The 20,299-nt window shown below is 35.1% G+C and overlaps 2 pseudogenes; both read left to right on the forward strand.

The window, feature by feature from the left end:
• Positions 1–14,197: 14,197 nt before the first annotated feature.
• Positions 14,198–14,271, forward strand: LOC113354776 (annotated as a pseudogene).
• A 729-nt stretch (positions 14,272–15,000) lies between these two features.
• On the forward strand, positions 15,001–15,891 carry LOC113352310 (annotated as a pseudogene).
• Positions 15,892–20,299: the final 4,408 nt, after the last annotated feature.

Raw genomic sequence — 20,299 nt, forward strand, 5'->3', positions numbered from 1 at the left:
TAGCATTTGATTAACTCTATAAAACACTAGACTTACTTGATCACATGATTTGACTCAAGGTTAATATCTTATGTGTTCATGAAAATGAATGTTAATCTTTTAAGTTCAAATCGGTTAGCTTCAGCTAACCACGTTAAACATAGTCTTTATACACGGTTCAGTTACGGTTTCTCCTAACCAGAGTGTATATCTTGTTTATTCAAAAATGCATCTAATGGTGGATATTGATTGCTTGGTTCCAAAGCCATCTTAGCTTAAACCTAAATCAACTGATGCTTTGAATATCTATAAAAGGGGAACTTCAAGCAACTGCGATCTTTGAATCTCGATACTACTTTTTGGTGTGTCCTTGTATCTAGAGTCGTCCTCTTCTTAACCCTTTTAGGGTTTAACGACTATAAAGACTTCATAGGGATTCGTGAAGCCATATCCAGTTATATTTCCTTGATAACTTGAGTATCCTGATCTTGATCGATTGTTGAGCTGCTCACTCGATCAAGATAGATAGAAATCATCAAAGTTCTTGTAGGATCCAAATATCGCACAATAATAAGATCTCGCGAGAATGTAGGGAAGCTTGCGAGAGAACGTATCGTGTGTGCAAATTAAGATCCAACGTGAGCCTGCGAGAACATCGCACGGTGATTCCGAAATTAGGGGAAATGTAGCTGTATCCCACCACATATGAGCTTTCATCCACTATGTAAATATCTATATAAAGAGAAAGGTAGGAGAGAGAAAAGGGACTGGTATTATTATTATCTTCTTATTCTTCCCAAAAAAAATAAGAGAGAGAGAGCTCCAGATACTCATTAATGGAGTCTCAATTGTAATCCAAATGTAACTACAAATAATCATAGTAAAACCTAACCCCGTGGATGTAGATCAAATTGATCGAACCAAGTAAACCTTGTGTCTCTTTACAATTTTATCATTCTTATCATCATTTTTATGTTTAGATCTACAAATTATTACGAGGGGTGTGTTGTAGGATTTCCTGCAACTACATAATGGCGCTAGAAACAGGGAACGAGTAAAGGATTTATCCTTCCTGTAACTTGTTGATTCAAGAAATTTTCATGAAGATTAGCTATTGTTCATATTTTTCTAGATCTACAAAATTTAGGTTCAAAAATGGAAATTTTATGGAAGAAATCACACTTTCAGGGAGTAAACATCATCAACAATTCAAAGACATGAAAAGAGTGAGAGAAAAAAATTAGTTTTTGTGGTGAAATTTAAGGAGAAAATGGAAGTTTCAGTGGAAGATTTTCATGTTCAGGAGAAGAAGGCAAATGTGAAAGAAGTTAAGGAAGGACGAAGAAAAAATAAGAGGCAGATGCTGCAATTTCTATCACAAATAGAAATTTGCACAGATGGTTTGGGGTGGAGCGAGTAAGCGATAGGTCACGGGTTCGAACTTCGCAGAGACACATATTTTTCATTTTCTTCTCATTTGCATGGGAGAATAAAAAAATAAGAGAAAAACATTGTGCGTTTATCTCGCAAAGAGATTCTTGAACAGTTGGTCAAGAGAACAATATGTACGTTCGTGGTCGCAAGTTCGAACTTTCCTGCGAGCATAGTTTTCTTCTTTTTATAGATAGCGAAAAAATGAATAATTTCGCAATATTGTTTCATTAGTTCGCAAACAAGAGGTAGCACAGTTGGTCAAGCTTCGCTAGAGTGAGTTGTAAGACTCGAGTTCGAATCCCTCATCAACCTTAATTTTTCGCACATTTTTGAAATTCTAAAGGTGAAGAAATGGAATAAAGTACAGCATTATGCGTTTCTTTCGCAAGCAACAAGTAGCGCAGATGGTCAGAGAAGTAATATGCAAACTAGAGGAAATGGTTTCGATTCTCCATGCGACCAAATAATTTTTGCTACGCAAATATTCATTTCGCAGAGTTGATATTTGATTACTTCGCACTGTCTTTGATTATTTCGCAAGAGAGGGTTAGGACAGTTGGTCAGGAGGCATGAATGCAAGCAGCAGGTCGCCTGATCAATTCTTGCTTCTCGCATGTTTATTTTTATTATGCGAAATTTATACAGAATCGCCTCTTACACAGTTGAAATTTGATTACTTCGCAAGAAATTTGATTATTTCGCAAGAGAGGCTTATCACAGTTTGTATGGTGCAAGAAAATCCAAGAAGCAGGTCGAGGGTTCAAATCTCACTTCTCACACTTATTTTTGCTGCGCGAAATTCATACATTTCAAGGCATTTATTCACTTCTCTGATAACAATAACGACTCACATAAAAGATAAGTACCACTTCCTTGAACATTTTGCTTTATACTAAGAACGAATAAAAAGATTTTTGATTTGATTTACAAAAAACGATTCAATCGCACGATAACAAAAATTTCAAGATTTCAAAAATTACTAAGATTTCAAAAAAAAAAAATTTCATTTATATATATTTCTTTTACAGAAAATAAAAGATTTTTGATTTGATTTACAAAGATTTCAAGATTTCAAAGATTATAAAGATTACTAAGATTTCAAGATTACAAAGATTTCAAAATTACAAAGATTGCGAGATTTCAAAATTACAGAAAACTGAGAAAATTCGATTTATATATTTCTCTAGAATATTTCTTTTGCAGAGGATAAAAAGATTTTTGATTTGATTTACAAAACGCGATAGAATCGCAGAATTACAAAGATTTCACAACTACAAAGATTTCAGAGTTACCATGTATTAGAATTTCTCTTGAATATTTATTTTGATTCAAATGATATGATATTATGAGAATGAAAGAATGAATGAAAGAGATGACAGAAATGAAAGAATGAATGAAAGAGATGACAGAAATGAAAAGATGAATGAGAGAATAAAGAAACGCGAACATTTTGCAGAAACAAAGAGATGCGAAAATTTCGCAGAAACGCGAATAAAATTTCGCAGATAGAGGCGAACCTTTATGGCGTACACCCTAGTTCGCGAATAAAATTTCGCAAGAGGCAAATGTAAGACCTAAAGTACATCATATAAGGGGGTACCTGTTGCATAGCTCAGGGAAAGGTTACACCGCCCCCGGAACCTGAGTCATGGAGATTTGGGGTCAATAAAGCCCATCCGGGAGAGGCACCTTGGATTCTCAGCTTAAGCATATGACTTAGGTTGGGCGACTAAGGTAATAAGGACTCTCCCAAGAAGTGTAGAATCTGATCAAGGCGCCGAGGTACACGGTTGAGTCAAGAGTTCCAGGGGCGTTTGAAGCGTCCTTGCCATTCTTGACAAGTCTTGGCTTATACTGCACTCGGCCCGAAGAAAACCCCACTTAGGGTGCAGTATCGTAACCGTAAGCCCTATAGGTAAAAGGGACAAGAGGCTGCGAAAACAACTGGTTGTTGTTAAGACCGGATGGGAGGAGCTAACCTTGTATGGTAGAAGTACGCCTCCTTGAAGGGGCAACCAGGAGGGAGATAAGGGCGGCACCCTCCATTAGGGAGCTGATAAGTGTCTTAAGACGCAAATGTCATGAGGCTTTTTACTCGCAAGGGTATTAAGGATTGTCATATTTGTGCGATAATCCTGAAGAGGAAATAATACTAGAGAAAAAGATAAGACGAGATCAATGGGACATTACATGAAAGTGTGAAGACGTCCTGCGATTTCGTCGCAAGACGGCAACGTCATGGGGCTTTATTTTCGCAAGAATATTTAGGCCTGTCATATTGTCGCAACAATCCTGAAGAGGAAATAATACAAAAGAAAAAGTTAAGGCAAGATCAATGGGTTTTTGCATGAAAGTGCAAAGACGTCCTGCGATTTTGTCGCAATGACAAGAGGTGGCAAAATAAGACCTTTAACTAGGAAGGCAAAATAAGACCACATAAGAAAATGAGTAAGCAAATAAGCCTGCGAATATGTACATGGAAATGAAACTGAGGCAGTGAAAATACCGCAGACTTGATATTATGATCATACTGTTGTGACATACTAACAGTGCAGGAAAGAGGAAAGATGAAACAGAAGTAAGAACTTGTGAGGAACAATAACTACACGAAGAGGAATGCATACACTAAAGAAAAAGCCAGAGAAATGAAGAATGAAAGCAATTTAGAGCTACATCAATTTTAGACGGAAAAATGAGCTAAGTAACACAAACATTAACTATACATTGCAATAGATAAGCATTCTCATCATACTCGCATCATAAAAGCATTGCACAAGCATTTCATGGCATAAACATCGCATACACATTTCATAACATAATCATCACATAAGCATTAGATTCGCAGAATTGTTCAGAATTTCGCAGAGTTATTCAGAATTTCGCAGAATCATTCAGAATTTCGCAGAATTGTTCAAAATTTTGCAGAGTTATTCAGAATTTCACAGAATTGTTCAGAATTTCGCAGAATTGTTCAGAATTTCGCAGGATTATTCAGAATTTCGCAAAATGATTCAGAATTTCGTCAAATGTGTCAGAATTTTGCAGAATGTGATTATCCGAACGATATGATTATTTCGCTCAATTATTTCACACAATTATAAGCAACTTGAAGAGATTATACTATCGCATGAGCACAACACATGAGACAGAGGCAACATAAGAATGAGGAAACAATTCGAACATTCAACATTTTCTCAAAGATTCTACCCTCATAGATGAAAAACAGAGGCAACTATGGATTACCAAGAAAACATTTTATGTTCTTTATCTTCTCGGCAAGAATCACCAAAAATGGAGTAATAATTTCGTATGAATAGAGGAAATACTTATTATTCTCATTCAAGGACGGATACTTCTTATATTTCGAGAATTAAATATTTCTTATACTTCATCGAGGATACTTCATGCTTCTTATACTTCTTCAAGGATACTTCATACTTCGCATACTTCAAGAGATGATACATCTTATTTACTTCGCAACGTTCTAGAACTTCACAAAAGAATAGAGGCAAGTACGTACTTTTCAAGTCCAGTATTCTTTCGCTCGTTCCTTCATCAATAAAGATTAAAGACTACTCCAACAACTTCAACAAGACGGATTTTTCCTTAAATATTGCTCTTCAAGCAATATTCAAGAAAAAAGAGGCAAGATGTAGGATCTAAATATCGCACAATAATAAGATCTCGTGAGAATATAGGGAAGCTTGCGAGAGAACGTAGCATGTGTACAAATTAAGATCCAACGTGAGCCTGCAAGAACATCGCACGGTGATTCCGAAATTAGGGGAAATATTAGCTGTATCCCACCACATATGAGTTTGTCATCCACTATGTAAATATCTATATAAAGATAAAGGTAGGAGAGAGAAAAGGGACTGGTATTATTATTATCTTCTTATTCTTCCCAAAAAAATCAGAGAGAGAGAGAGCTCCAGATACTCATTAATGGAGTCTCAATTGTAATCCAAATGTAATTACAAATAATCATAGTAAAACCTAACCCCGTGGATGTAGATCAAATTGATCGAACCAAGTAAACCTTGTGTCTCTTTACAATTTTAGCATTCTTATCATCATTTTTATGTTTAGATCTACAAATTATTACGAGGGGTGTGTTGTAGGATTTCCTACAACTACATAATGGCGCTAGAAACAAGGAACGAGTAAAGGATTTATCCTTCCTGTAACTTGTTAATTCAAGAAAATTTCATGAAGATTAGCTACTGTTCATATTTTTCTAGATCTACAAAATTTAGGTTCAAAAATGGAAATTTTATGGAAGAAATCACACTTTCAGGGAGTAAACATCATCAACAATTCAAAGACATGAAAAGAGTGAGAGAAAAAAATTAGTTGTTGTGGTGAAATTTAAGGAGAAAATGGAAGTTTCAGTGGAAGATTTTCATGTTCAGGAGAAGAAGGCAAATGCGAAAGAAGTTAAGGAAGGACGAAGAAAAAATAAGAGGCAGATGCTGCAATTTCTATCACAAATATAAATTCGCACAGATGGTTTGGGGTGGAGCGAATAAGCAATAGGTCACGGGTTCGAACTTCGCAGAGACACATATTTTTCATTTTCTTCTCATTTGCATGGGAGAATAAAAAAATAAGAGAAAAACATTGTGCATTTATTTCTCAAAGAGATTGTTGAACAGTTGGTCAAGAAAACAATATGTACGTTCGTGGTCGCAAGTTTGAACTTCCCTGCGAGCATAGTTTTCTTCTTTTTATAGATAGCGAAAAAATGAATAATTTCGCAATATTGTTTCATTAGTTCGCAAACAAGAGGTAGCACAGTTGGTCAAGCTTCGCTAGAGTGAGTTGTAAGACTCGAGTTCGAATCCCTCATCAAGCTTAATTTTTCGCACATTTTTGAAATTCTAAAGGTGAAGAAATGGAATAAAGTACAACATTGTGTGTTTCTTTCGCAAGCAACAAGTAGCGTAGATGGTCAGAGAAGTAGTATGCAAACTAGAGGACATGAGTTCGATTCTCCCTGTAACCAAATAATTTTAGCTTCGCGAAATATTCATTTCGCAGAGTTGATATTTGATTACTTTGCACAGTCTTTGATTATTTCGCAAGAGAGGGTTAGCACGGTTGGTCAGGAGGCATGAATGCAAGCAGCAGGTCGCCGGATCAATTCTTGCTTCTCGCATGTTTATTTTTATTATTCGAAATTTATACAGAATCGCCTCTTACACAGTTGGAATTTGATTACTTCGCAAGAAATTTGATTATTCCGCAAGAGAGGCTTATCACAGTTGGTATGGTGCAAGAAAATCCAAGAAGCAGGTCGAGGGTTCAAATCTCACTTCTCACACTTCTTTTTGCTGCGCGAAATTCATACATTTCAAGGCATTTATTCACTTCTCTGATAACAACAACGACTCACATGAAAGATAAGTACCACTTCCTTGAACATTTTGCTTTATACTAAGAACGAATAAAAAGATTTTTGATTTGATTTACAAAAAGCGATTCAATCGCACGATAACAAAAATTTCAAGATTTCAAAAATTACAAAAATTACTAAGATTTCAAAAAAAAAATCGATTTATATATATTTCTTTTACAGAAAATAAAAGATTTTTGATTTGATTTACAAAGATTTCAAGATTTCAAAGATTATAAAGATTACTAAGATTTCAAGATTACAAAGATTATAAAATTACAAAGATTGCGAGATTTCAAAATTACAGAAAACTGAGAAAATTCGATTTATATATTTCTCTAGAATATTTCTTTTGGAGAGAATAAAAAGATTTTTGATTTGATTTACAAAACGCGATAGAATCGCAGAATTACAAAGATTTCACAACTACAAAGATTTCAGAGTTACTATGTATTAGAATTTCTCTTGAATATTTATTTTGATTCAAATGATATGATATTATGAGAATGAAAGAATGAATGAAAGAGATGACAGAAATGAAAGAATGAATGAAAGAGATGATAGTAATGAAAGGATGAATGAGAGAATAAAGAAACGCGAACATTTTGCAGAAACAAAGAGACGCGAAAATTTCGCAGAAACGCGAATAAAATTTCGCAGATATAGGCGAACCTTTATGGCGTACACCCTAGTTCGCGAATAAAATTTCGCAAGAGGCAATGTAAGACCTAAAGTACGTCATATAAGGGGGTACCTGTTGCATGGCTCATGGAAAGGTTACACCCCCCCCCCCCCCCGGAACCTGAGTCATGGAGATTTGGGGTCAATAAAGCCCATCCGGGGGAGGCACCTTGGATTCTCAGCTTAAGCATATGACTTAGGTTGGGCGACTAAGGTAATAAGGACTCTCCCAAGGAGTGCAGAATCTGATCAAGGCGCCGAGGTACACGGTTGAGTCAAGAGTGCCATGGGCGTTTGAAGCTTCCTTACCATTCTTGACAAGTCTTGGCTTATACTGCACTCGGACCGAAGAAAACCCCACTTAGGGTGCAGTCTCGTAACCATAAGCCCTATAGGTAAAAGGGACAAGAGGCTGCGAAAAAAACTGGTTGTTGTTAAGCCCGGATGGGAGGAGCTAACCTTGTATGGTAAAAGTACGCCTCCTTGAAGGGGCAACCAGGAGGAGATAAGGGCGGCACCCTCCATTAGGGAGCTGATAAGTGTCTTAAGACGCAAATGTCATGAGGCTTTTTACTCGCAAGGGTGTTAAGTCTTGTCATATTTGTGAGACAATCCTGAAGAGGAAATAATACTAGAGAAAAAGATAAGACGAGATCAATGGGCCATTACATGAAAGTGTGAAGACGTCTTGCGATTTCGTCGCAAGACGGCAACGTCATGGGGATTTATTTTCGCAAGAATATTTAGGCCTGTCATATTGTCGCAACAATCCTGAAGAGGCAATAATACAAAAGAAAAAGTTAAGGCAAGATCAATGGATTTTTGCATGAAAGTGCAAAGACGTCCTGCGATTTTGTCGCAATGACAAGAGGTGGCAAAATAAGACCTTTAACTAGGAAGGCAAAATAAGACCACATAAGAAAATGAGTAAGCAAATAAGCTTGCGAATATGTACATGGAAATGAAACTGAGGCAGTGAAAATACCGCAGACTTGATATTATGATCATACTGTTGTGAGATACTAACAGTGCAGGAAAGAGGAAAGATGAAACAGAAGTAAGAACTTTTGAGGAATAATAACTACACGAAGAGGAATGCATACACTAAAGAAAAAGCCAGAGAAATGAAGAATGAAAGCAATTTAAAGATACATCAATTTTAGACGGAAAAATGAGCTAAGTAACACAAACATTAACTATACATTGCAATAGATAAGCATTCTCATCATACAAGCATCATACTCGCATCATAAGAGCATTTCACAAGCATTTTATGGCATAAACATTGCATACACATTTCATAACATAATCATCACATAAGCATTAGATTCGCAGAATTGTTCAGAATTTCGCAGAGTTATTCAGAATTTCGCAGAGTTATTCGGAATTTCGCAGAGTTATTCGCAATTGCGCAGAATTGTTCAAAATTTCGCAGAGTTATTCAGAATTTCGCAGAATTGTTCAGAATTTCGCATAATTGTTTAGAATTTCGCAGGATTATTCAGAATTTCGCAAAATGATTCAGAATTTCGCAAAATGATTCAGAATTTCGCAGAATGATTCAAAATTTCGTCAAATGTGTCAGAATTTTGCAGAATGTGATTATTCCGAACGATATGATTATTTCGCTCAATTATTTCACACAATTATAAGCAACTTGAATAGATTATACTATCGCATGAGCACAACACATGAGACAGAGGCAAGATAAGAATGAGGAAACAATTCGCACATTCAACATTTTCTCAAAGATTCTACCCTCATAGATAAAGAACAGAGGCAACTATGGATTACCAAGAAAACATTTTATGTTCTTTATCTTCTCGGCAAGAATCACCAAAAATGGAGTAATAATTTCGTATGAATAGAGGAAATACTTATTATTCTCATTCAAGGACGGATACTTCTTATATTTCGAGAATTGAATATTTCTTATACTTCATCGAGGATACTTCATGCTTCTTATACTTCTTCAAGGATACTTCATACTTCGCATACTTCAAGAGATGATACATCTTATTTACTTCGCAACGTTCCAGAACATCACAAAAGAATAGAGGCAAGTACGTACTTTTCAAGTCCAGTATTCTTTCGCTCGTTCCTTCATCAATAATGATTAAAGACTACTCCAACAACTTCAACAAGACGAATTTTTCCTTAAATATTGCTCTTCAAGCAATATTCAAGAAAAAAGAGGCAAGATGTAGGATCCAAATATCGCACAATAATAAGATCTCGCGAGAATGTAGGGAAGCTTGCGAGAGAACGTAGCATGTGTGCAAATTAAGATCCAACGTGAGCCTGCGAGAACATCGCACGGTGATTCCGAAATTAGGGGAAATGTTAGCTATATCCCACCACATATGAGCTGTCATCCACTATGTAATATCTATATAAAGAGAAAGGTAGGAGAGAGAAAAGGGACTGGTATTATTATTATCTTCTTATTCTTCCCAAAAAAACAGAGAGAGAGAGATCCAGATACTCATTAATGGAGTCTCAATTGTAATCCAAATGTAAATACAAATAATCATAGTAAAACCTAACCCCGTGGATGTAGATCAAATTGATCGAACCACGTAAACCTTGTGTCTCTTTATAATTTTAGCATTCTTATCATCATTTTTATGTTTAGATCTACAAATTATTACGAGGGGTGTGTTGTAGGATTTCCTGCAACTACAGTTCTCTTCAAGGTTGTGAAATCGTGAATCGTGGAGCGAATCGTTTTTAAATTTTGAGAATCGAATCGTATTTTAAAGCGTAAATCGAAGATTCACGGTCGATTATGAATCATATGTATTTTTGTGAACCGCATGAAGTATTTAACAAAGATCATATTTTCTTGCCAAGTTTTGGTACCTGAAATTGCATATACGAATAAATTTCGTTAAGAATCATCAAATAGCAAAGTGGAACATTGGTTGGAAGGCACTCGTATGACACCGAAGGTCTTGAGTTCGAATCTCTCCAAGTTTTCATTTTTGAAAATACGTCTGGCTTCAGAATGAAGTCAAGAATCACAAGAATCATAGTCAAAGAAGTTTGACTATACGATTCACAGCAAAAACGATTTGAAGGTGCGATTCAAATCGATTATGTTCAAAATGAATCGAATCCTACGATTCAAATCGTGAATCGCACGATTTTAAAAACCATGGTTCTCTTCGTCTCAAACTTTGTTGATTCCACAAGTTTTATACTTGTGATGTGAATAATAATCTACGCTGTACTTTGGGTTGCATAAGTCCGGATTTTGAGGTTAGCTAGACTTTTTCTATTGTTATTCCATAATCTTTGATCAAACTATTTGATTATAAAAGGAAATCATATATAGGATTAATATGTGGAAGGCAGATTGGTTCAAAATCTTCAATAGAGTTGAAGCAACTCTTAATTGGTGTGACATTAGCTAAGGGAATCAATTGTGCGGAGTCCTTCTGGGATTCAAGAGGCGTACGGAGCGTGACTGTACCTTAATCGGTGGGATACCTTTTAGGCCTCAACTACATTCCAGTCCGAAGTTAATTGGTAGTAGGCTAGTGTCTGTAGCGGCTTAATACATTTCAGTGTTCAATTTGGACTAGGTCCCATGGTTTTTATGCATTTGCGGTTTTCTCGTTAACAAAACTTCTGGTTTATGTGTTATTTCTTTTTCCGCATTATATTGTTTATCTTTATAATTCAAATATCACAGGTTGTACGTTGATCAATCATAGTAGATACATCCGACCTAGTTTGTTGGATACGACTTGATTGATTCTTGGACATTGATATTTGGTACTGTCCAAGTAATCTCTTAGTGATTAGGTTCACGAATTTGTTTCTGTAAACATTCTAATCGCAAGAGAGAGAGATATAACTCTAGATACTATTCCTTGATTGAGTTTAATTCTCAGAGTTGTATTGAGATTGTCCATACAAATTGCCTAAGAAAAAGTGGTGGTGTATTTTGGTACCCCCGCGTTTTCACTTTTTTTTTTGGAAATGTACAAAACAATCCTAGTATTAGGACCCGATTCGCAAAAGCATCCTACTGTTACAAACTATTAACAAAATGGTCATACTTCCATTAAAAAGTGAGTTAAGTGATGACTCACAGTTTATGTTAATGAAATTACCTATGTGTCCTTCCTATTAATCCCTCTATACACAATTTTAAATTTTTCCTTCATTATAATTATTTTGACGGTGGTGATATTTGTAGGTGGTGGTGCCGCCGCTTACATATCGTTACACCGCATTCATGATCGTTAAATCACATTCAGGTTCGTGACACCGTATTCAAGATTGTTACACCACATTCACTCAAATGGTTCACCGCTTCCTCTCTGGCTTTCAGCGAAGATTCTTAAGCTTCCACCACCACCACCGCTCCATCACCACCACTTTGACCAATTAGTTAAATAAGAAGGGTATTTTGGGGGAGGCTAATTTTGGAAAAGATAACATCATTTTATTCAAAAGTGTTAAAACAGATGGAAATATGACTACTTTGTGAACGAATTATAAAAATATGACCATTTTGTGAACGAATTACAAAAAGTATGACCATTCGTCAGCTGGCCCTTTTTCTTTTCCTTTTCTTTTCACGCACTTAAAAGAAAGAAGAAGCAGTCTCATTAAAACTGTCTGATTATTCAGTATTTTGTTTTCCTTTTCCCTTTTGGATAATTTTTTGATTTTAATAATTTTGTCAACCTTTTAAAATTTTAAGCTTAATTACACTATGAGACTGATTTTGGTACCAAAATTTTATTTTATTAGAAATTTGGAAGATCTTGGGTACCATGAAAATATAAAAAAGAAATGTAAGGATAAGTTCAAGAATGTTTACAAATATCATTAAAGAACTAGTTGAAATTTATGAAATACCATGAGCCAAGAGTGTACGAAGAAAACCCCCACCCTAAAGCATCCAAGAAAAAGAAAACACTTGAATCATCGTTGGCTTGCTTTTGGGTGAAAACCCCACATCCACATAGAAAGCTGAAAATTGAAAATCCACTTGAAATGGTCAAAAGACATACATATACTTTTAGAAGTCGAAAAATCAGAAATCAGTTTGGTTGTCAAATTTCAAAACGATCTTTAGAAATCGAAAATTTAACTTTTTATGAAACAATATATTTTAGCTTATGACTTCTACTTCTGACTTCGATTTCTGGAAAAACACAAACAAATTTATATCCAAACGCGCTATCCATATGCCCTGATACGGTCCTTCCGTTGTGCAGTAAAAATGTCATCTTTTGATAAAGTGAAAAATACTGAGACCCCCTTGTTATATGGGTTCAACATGCACAAGCCCCACAAAATGGATCCTTCACTATCAACTCCATATTTTAGAAAAATGCTACTATTAGGCCCAAATTATCAAATTTTGTTCAGATCTGGCCCATAATTAATTATTACGGATTTTGATAATGACAACAATACCCTTTTATATAAATACAAGAGGAATACTAAAAGATATTTTCATTTTTTTTATTCTCTTTCTCTCTCTTCACCATTCTCTCTCTCGAGAGCTTTTCATTTCAGAGTTCTTTTTCTCTCTCTATTCAGTTCTTTCAGAAACACTTTCTAGGGTTCTAAATTAATTTTGAGCAGAGACAATCGATTGAAAAATGTAATCGATTAATTTCGTGTTTTCCAGTTTGATTAAATTTAGGTCTGAATCGATTAATTTCGTCGTTTCATCTAGTTTTCATTGCATGATTTCGCTGCTGTTGTTGTAACCTCTTTGTTCTTGGTATGTTCTCTAAAATTGGAAAGATATAAGAGTTTGAACAAGTATTATAGTCGATTAAAACGATAGAGATCATAAATCCACCACCTAGAGAAGGAGGAGCATCAGTTGCAGTTGAAAACACGAATCGGAGAAACAGATGTCAATAACTAAACTGCAGCTTCAACACGAGTCCATCAACAAGCTAACTATACAGGTACGTATCCTCCTCTCTTTGTAGTGATGCTTCGATTGAGAAATTTTAGTTGATTTAAGTCAGATTTTATTTTGAGAAAAGTATATTAGAGTTTTTAAAACCTGAATCTTTAGATGCTTCTCGATTAACTTATCAGAATCGAAGTCAGATCTTAGATTTACAATGATATACTTACTTTGGTTGTTTTAATGTAAATTTTTTGAAAAAATTTGAACAAAATTCTCGGATCTGTTCTTCGTTAAAATTGCTGTATATATCTGTATCTAGTTTCGGTCTAAAAACTAATTTGAGATTAGATATCACCGAATCATTACACACTCAGGTTAATGATGTTTGATTTCTATTTCATTAATTCATTTTTTTTCAAGTTATAGATCTGATTTTTTTTTATTGATTTTGATTTCAATTTTATAATTTCTTAGGGACATAATCAATTCAAGCTTGAACTTTGCTTCATCAATCAGTTATGAGGAAGAATTTGAGAAGTTTGGCTAAAACTGTTATAAGTCAGGTATATCAGGCTTAACCCCAAATTTTTGATTTTTTTTTGATTTTTGGTCATGTGGTCTATTGGTATGATTTTGGCTTAGGTTTGCGAAATGTCTCAAAATTCAATTCAGTTATCTGTAAATGTCATGTTGAGTACTTGAATTCCAATTTGTTTTAAACAATGAATGTATTAGTATTAAAGAGCATGTTGTTGTGTGATTCATGTACTAAAGAGCTGCTTGGTGCAATTTAATATGTATTTTATTGTTTGTTAAAAGCGGTGATGAGCAGCTAACATGTAAGAAGATCCCATGTAGGAAGTGGTTTCTTCTATGAAATACGTGCCAAGTACACAAGCCATAATACTGATGTGTAACTGAGGCTTGCACATGTCAACTGCATGTGTAACTGCATATTACACATGCCTATGACATATGTAACTGCGACTTACACATGATATACGAATGTGTACCTGCCGATTACATTTAGTACAGGGTAAGATGACTCCTCTTCACTCTCGACTTGTTTGGTTCATCCATTGATCTGTAATTTAATAGGCTTCATGATATTTGCAGGCTAAGTATAAGCTTCAACTAGATCCCACTGTAGATGAAGTGAAGAAACTTTGTCTTGCCTGTCGTAAGCATGCCAAGGGTGAGAGAGTACTCTTTCACTATAACGTCCATGGAGTTCCAAAACCAACTACTAATGGTGAAATCTGGCTTTTTAATAAGGTTCATATCTGGTCTGATTGCACACTTTTCTTTATTAGAGTATTGGCTTGTTACTGTTTCATGTCTCCTTTCGTAAGGTTCTAATCATAGCATATACACAAACTGCTTGTAGAGCTACACCCAGTACATTCCTTTACCAATTAGCGACTTGGATTCCTGGCTGAAGACACCCTCTATTTATGTGTTCGACTGTTTAGATGCAGGAATCATTGCCAATGCGTTTATAGAGGTTATCAACATGGTGAAAGTTATATCAAATGTTATGTGTACTGAAAAAGAATTCAAATCAGAGTGTTTATATCAAAGCCCTTGCTCTGTGTTAATCAGCTTATGGCTCGCTATAATGGTTACATCTTCATGTTGTTATTTTGTTAATTATTTGCTTGAGTTCTTGAACTCTCAAGTTACCAAGGCCACACTGGTGAGTTGACCAAATTGTTTTTGCCTCTTGTAATAATCTTACTTTGTTATTTATGATTACACTCTCAGAAGATCGGTCTTGAGTACATGGATGTTGAAGGTCTTAAGAAGCTTAACAAGAACAAAAACTTGGTCAAGAAGCTTGCAAGAAGTTCCATGCTTCCTAGCCTCAGAAGCTGTTATCAAGAAAATTCCCCGTCTTCTTGGACCTGGTGTTAACAAGGCAGGCATGTTTTTCTACCAAGAACTGTGGACTTATTAATTTGTTTATGTTGCTTTGTCTCACCTTTTTGTTATTGTGCTCTTGTTACTAGGAATTTTCCAACATAGTCATTGCTAATTGTGTTTTTTTTTAATGCTATGAAATGCAGGTAAGTTCCCAACTCTTGTGACTCATCAAGAGTCATTGGAGGCCAAGGTGAATGAAACCAAGGCTATGGTTAAGTTTCAATTGAAGAAAGTGCTCTGTATGGGTGTTGCTGTTGGTAACCTTGGCATGGAGGACAAGCAGATGTTCTAGAACGTTCAGCTTAGTGTCAACTTTCTAGTATCATTGTTGAAAAAGAATTGGCAGAATGTGAGTTCTTTTAGCTTTTTTTTGCTGGTGGTTTTGAATCTTCTACATAGTATGATTTTCATAGTTAGCGGCGTCATACACATAGTTAGCGCATTCGTCCTAGTTAGCAGCTTTTTATCAAGGTCCTCATCGATAGTTCTGTCAAATTTTGATTGTTTTTTTGTGTGTTGTTTGTTGAATCAGGTGAGGTGCTTGTACTTGAAGACTACCATGGGAAAGCCAGTCCGCATCTTCTAAGCATTACATTTCTATAATTGTAAGGGAAATTCCTAAGTTTGATCTTGGAAAGCTGATTGGTTTGTAATTCTCAATCCACGTTTTATATGTTATTATACTGGTCTTGTTCGTAATGTAGTTTTAGTTTACACGTGTTCTGCTAATAGTCGAGTTTGTAACATTTTTTGTTCTTTGCTCTTGAAGGTTCATGGCGATTATGCAGAAGATGTGGGTGTGAAGGTTGACAGGCCTGCTGAGGAAACACCAGCAAAAGTAGAGACTGAAGTTGTTGGCGCTTAGAGCTCTGTTCTGACATGACGATTATGAATAATGTAGGTATGAAGTTTGACAAGTCCTGCTGGGATCTTAGGGTTCCGCTCTAGTTTTATCTTCCCCACCTTTTTCTGCTTAAATTTTTTGTTTGCTCAAGTGTTTATATAAGTGTTTTTGTCCTTCACTTTGAGAAACTTAATTAAATGTGTGAATTTTAGGTACACATGCTAAATGGATGTGTATCTACTAGCTACACATGCTAATTAGATGTGTAAATTATAGTTACACATGCTAATTTGATGGGATATGCATATGCATATGCAGTTCTTAGAGGCATACCTGCTGATCTAATTGAAACTCGTCTGCTGATCTACTAGTTTTGTGTTGTTTTGTGCAGGGAAACACATTAGTAAGTTGGTTACAGTTGGATTCATCAGCTGCACTGACAGGACACTCTAGCAGTTTATGCCTGAATGGATAAGGATGTTGGCTACTGTCAAGGTGATTAGTGATGATTCCTCGCTCATGGATGATATCATTGACTATGTCAAGTACTTACAGCTTCAGATTAAGGTACTTGTCTCTCTTATATTCATGTGTATCATTTGGACATTGATAAATTGTGCAAAAATGACGCAATAGTAGCATCTGGAAGTACTAGGCAAAGTTTTTAAATTTTTCTAGTGAATTTCCTTTTAGATTGGTAGATGTAATAGCAGCCTAATGATGGATATTTTATTTGGGTCTTAAATCACCATCAGGAGAATGAGGAGTATCAGTTGCAGTAGAAGATAATGGATCCGAGAAACGAATATCAGTTAATTGATCTGCAGATTCAACACAAGTTCATCAGCAAGCTAAGTGCAGATAAATATTCTCTTCTATCAGTGATTATGCTTCAATTGAGAGATTTAGTTTAACATTGCTTTTAAAATTTTCAACACAATATTGACATTCTGCTTTTTGAACTTTAAGGTAGACACTTAGTAGGATTCAATGGATGTTATTGCTTTAAGATCTTAATCGGGAAATTATGTATAAAGGGTAATCGTTGGTAGGCACTATTAGCTCTAAATATATGATGCCTTCAGACTTTACGAGTGCTATATGGATGTGTAAATACTAGTTACACATGTTAATTAGACGTGTAACTTATATTTACACAAGTTAAATACATGTATAGCTACTAGTTACACATGCTAACTAGATGTGTAACTTATAGATACACATGCTAACTAGATGCAAGATCTTATGTAAATTATTTGGTTTTTCTGTATATTTTGGTAAAATGTGTATCATGCATGCTGGGGAGTTCCATACATTGAAGATTCTGTTTCACGGACCTATATTTTTTAGAATTTGTTGTGCTATATTCATCCTTGGCATTCAACTTTGTATCTCTATCAGTTTCGGTACCGGTAAGACCAACAGGATCATCCTTCCAACGCTTGTGTATAACATCACCATCAGGAGAAGGAGGAGTATCAGTTGCAGTAGAAGATAATGGATCCGAGAAACGAATATCAGTTAATTGATCTGCAGATTCAACACAAGTCATCAGCAATCTAAGTGCAGATAAGTATTCTCTTCTATCAGTGATTATGCTTCAATTGAGAGATTTAGTTTAACAGTGCTTTTAAAATTGTCAACACAATATTGACATTCTGCTTTTTGAACTTTAAGGTAGACACTTAGTAGGATTCAATGGATGCTATTGCTTTAAGATCTTAATCGGGAAATTATGTATAAAGGGTAATCGTTGGTAGACACTATTAGCTTTAAATATATGATGCCTTCAGACTTTACGAGTGATATATGGATGTGTAAATACTAGTTACACATGTTAATTAGACGTGTAACTTCTATTTACACAAGTTAAATACATGTCTAGCTACTAATTACACATGCTAACTAGATGTGTAACTTATAGATACACATGCTAACTAGATGCAAGATCTTATGTAAATTATTTGGTTTTTCTGTATATTTTGGTAAAATGTGTATCATGCATGCTGGGGAGTTCCATACTTTGAAGATTCTGTTTCATGGACCTATATTTTTTAGAATTTGTTGTGCTATATTCATCCTTGGCATTCAACTTTGTATTTCTATCAGTTTTGGTACCGGTAAGACCAACAGGATCATCCTTCCAACGCTTGTGTATAACATCACCATGCTTATAATAGTAAATAGTTTCTTTCTGATCTCTTATTTCAGGATATTCTAGCAGTTTACGCCTAGATAGATAAGGATGTTGGCTACTGTCAAGGTAATCAATGATGATCCTTTGCTTTTTGTAGTTGAAAATGTGTTCTTAGGAATTTGTTAGTCTAATGTGAAACTAGCATTGGTAGACTATGGATGTGTAACTAGTAATTACACATGTTAATTAAATGTGTAACTTCTAGGTACACAAGCTAAATCGATGTGTATCTACTAGTTACACATGCTAATTTGATGTGTATCTATAAGTTACATATTCTAGTTTTATGTGTATATACTAGTTACACATGCTAATTAGATGTGTAGCTTATAGTTACACATTCTAGTTATATATGTTTGTGATCTGCCTTTGTTCGTTCGACTAATTTTTTGTGTACGTAGAGCTCAGAATTTACATATATGGTTAATCTCCTTTCTAAACAAGACATATTTCGTTGCAAATAAAATACTAGTCAGTGTATCCATACACGGATAGTTAAAACTCGCATCCCTTGTTTTTATGCAGTGTTGAGATGCGAGCCAGTTTAAACATCCTCTAGGTTATTCTCGGCCACTCTGAAAGAAGGAAATTGTTAAATGAATAATCATTTTTGCTTGCAGGGAAGCTGAATTGCTATTGTTATGTATAGTTCTTGTGGTACATCATGTTATCCTTTAGTTGGATATTGTTATGTATAGATTCTTGTGCATTTTATTTGGCTATTCAGCTAATAACCTTTTCGATCCTCCTGATACTGTTGCAGGTATATCTTTGGAACATTAGGAGCATACCCAGACGACTGGTTACTAAAAATTGCAATCATTTTGTTTTTTTCCTCATGTTTTCAACCTCAGAGAAATCATTCATCATTGTAGTCATTGCATGCCCATATGTAACTGATAAACAAAAAAATTATTGTAAATGAAATTTTTATTTCAATAACAACTGAATATATGTTTCATTTTTGACGTGTAACTGTTGAGATAAACATCTATATGCATGTGTAACTTTACATACACATGTGTAACTTCTGCTTACACGTGTAACTGTTGAAATAAATTATTTTAATAAATTTTGGGCTTGAATTTAAATTTTATTTAATTGTGGGCTTGAATTTAAATTTTATTTAATTATGGGCTTGATAATATGCAGAAGGGTATCTAAGTCTTTTAATATTTTGGGGCTTAGATTTAAACTTCTTTTAATTGAGAGACTTATATTATGGGTTATCCATGGGTTGGGCCTTAGTCTAATTTTCCCTTTGATAAATTTATCAAAAATTCCTAACGCGCTATCCATATGCCCCACAAAACATCCCAAAACCGCTTAGACTCAGCTGGTGGGCCCAGCTCCCCTTTTAATGGACCCCTGCCAACTCCCTGACCGTAGGTCCCACCATCTCCTCTCACGTGACCGTTTTGGGGAGTTTTTGGGGCGGTCTGTTAAGAATCATTGTAAAGGCTCGGATTTCAAATGCTTGAAAATTTTATGTTTTCGCTTTACTTTTTCTTCCCCATCTCTACTGAAAACCAGTCTCAAAACTCTCTTTCTTCTTCGAATGTTTCGATCAGTGTGGTGTAAATTAGGTGGAACACTGAATCGGGCGGCCATCAATGGAGAATCTTCTTCTTTTTCATTAGCACCAACAACAGCTAAGTATTTTCTCTTCAGAATACAAAATCTTTTTTTTTTTTATTGTAATTTCAAGATCTAGGGTTACTTCCATCTTCTCCTCATATGTTGTTTCTTATCTGATTCATTCATGTGGATTGTCTCAAAATGAGCTATTACTGCTTCTGAAAAACTCAATTTCAAAACCACCTCTGCACCAGATTCAGTACTAACCCTACTTGAAACATACGGATTTACAAAACCCCATTTATCCTCTCATTTAAACCAGATAAAACCCTTAGACCAATTTTTTTTTTTTTTTTTTCATACCAAAGTTGCAAA

This window comes from Papaver somniferum, chromosome 2 (assembly GCF_003573695.1).
Source record: "Papaver somniferum cultivar HN1 chromosome 2, ASM357369v1, whole genome shotgun sequence".
Classification (NCBI taxonomy): domain Eukaryota; kingdom Viridiplantae; phylum Streptophyta; class Magnoliopsida; order Ranunculales; family Papaveraceae; genus Papaver; species Papaver somniferum.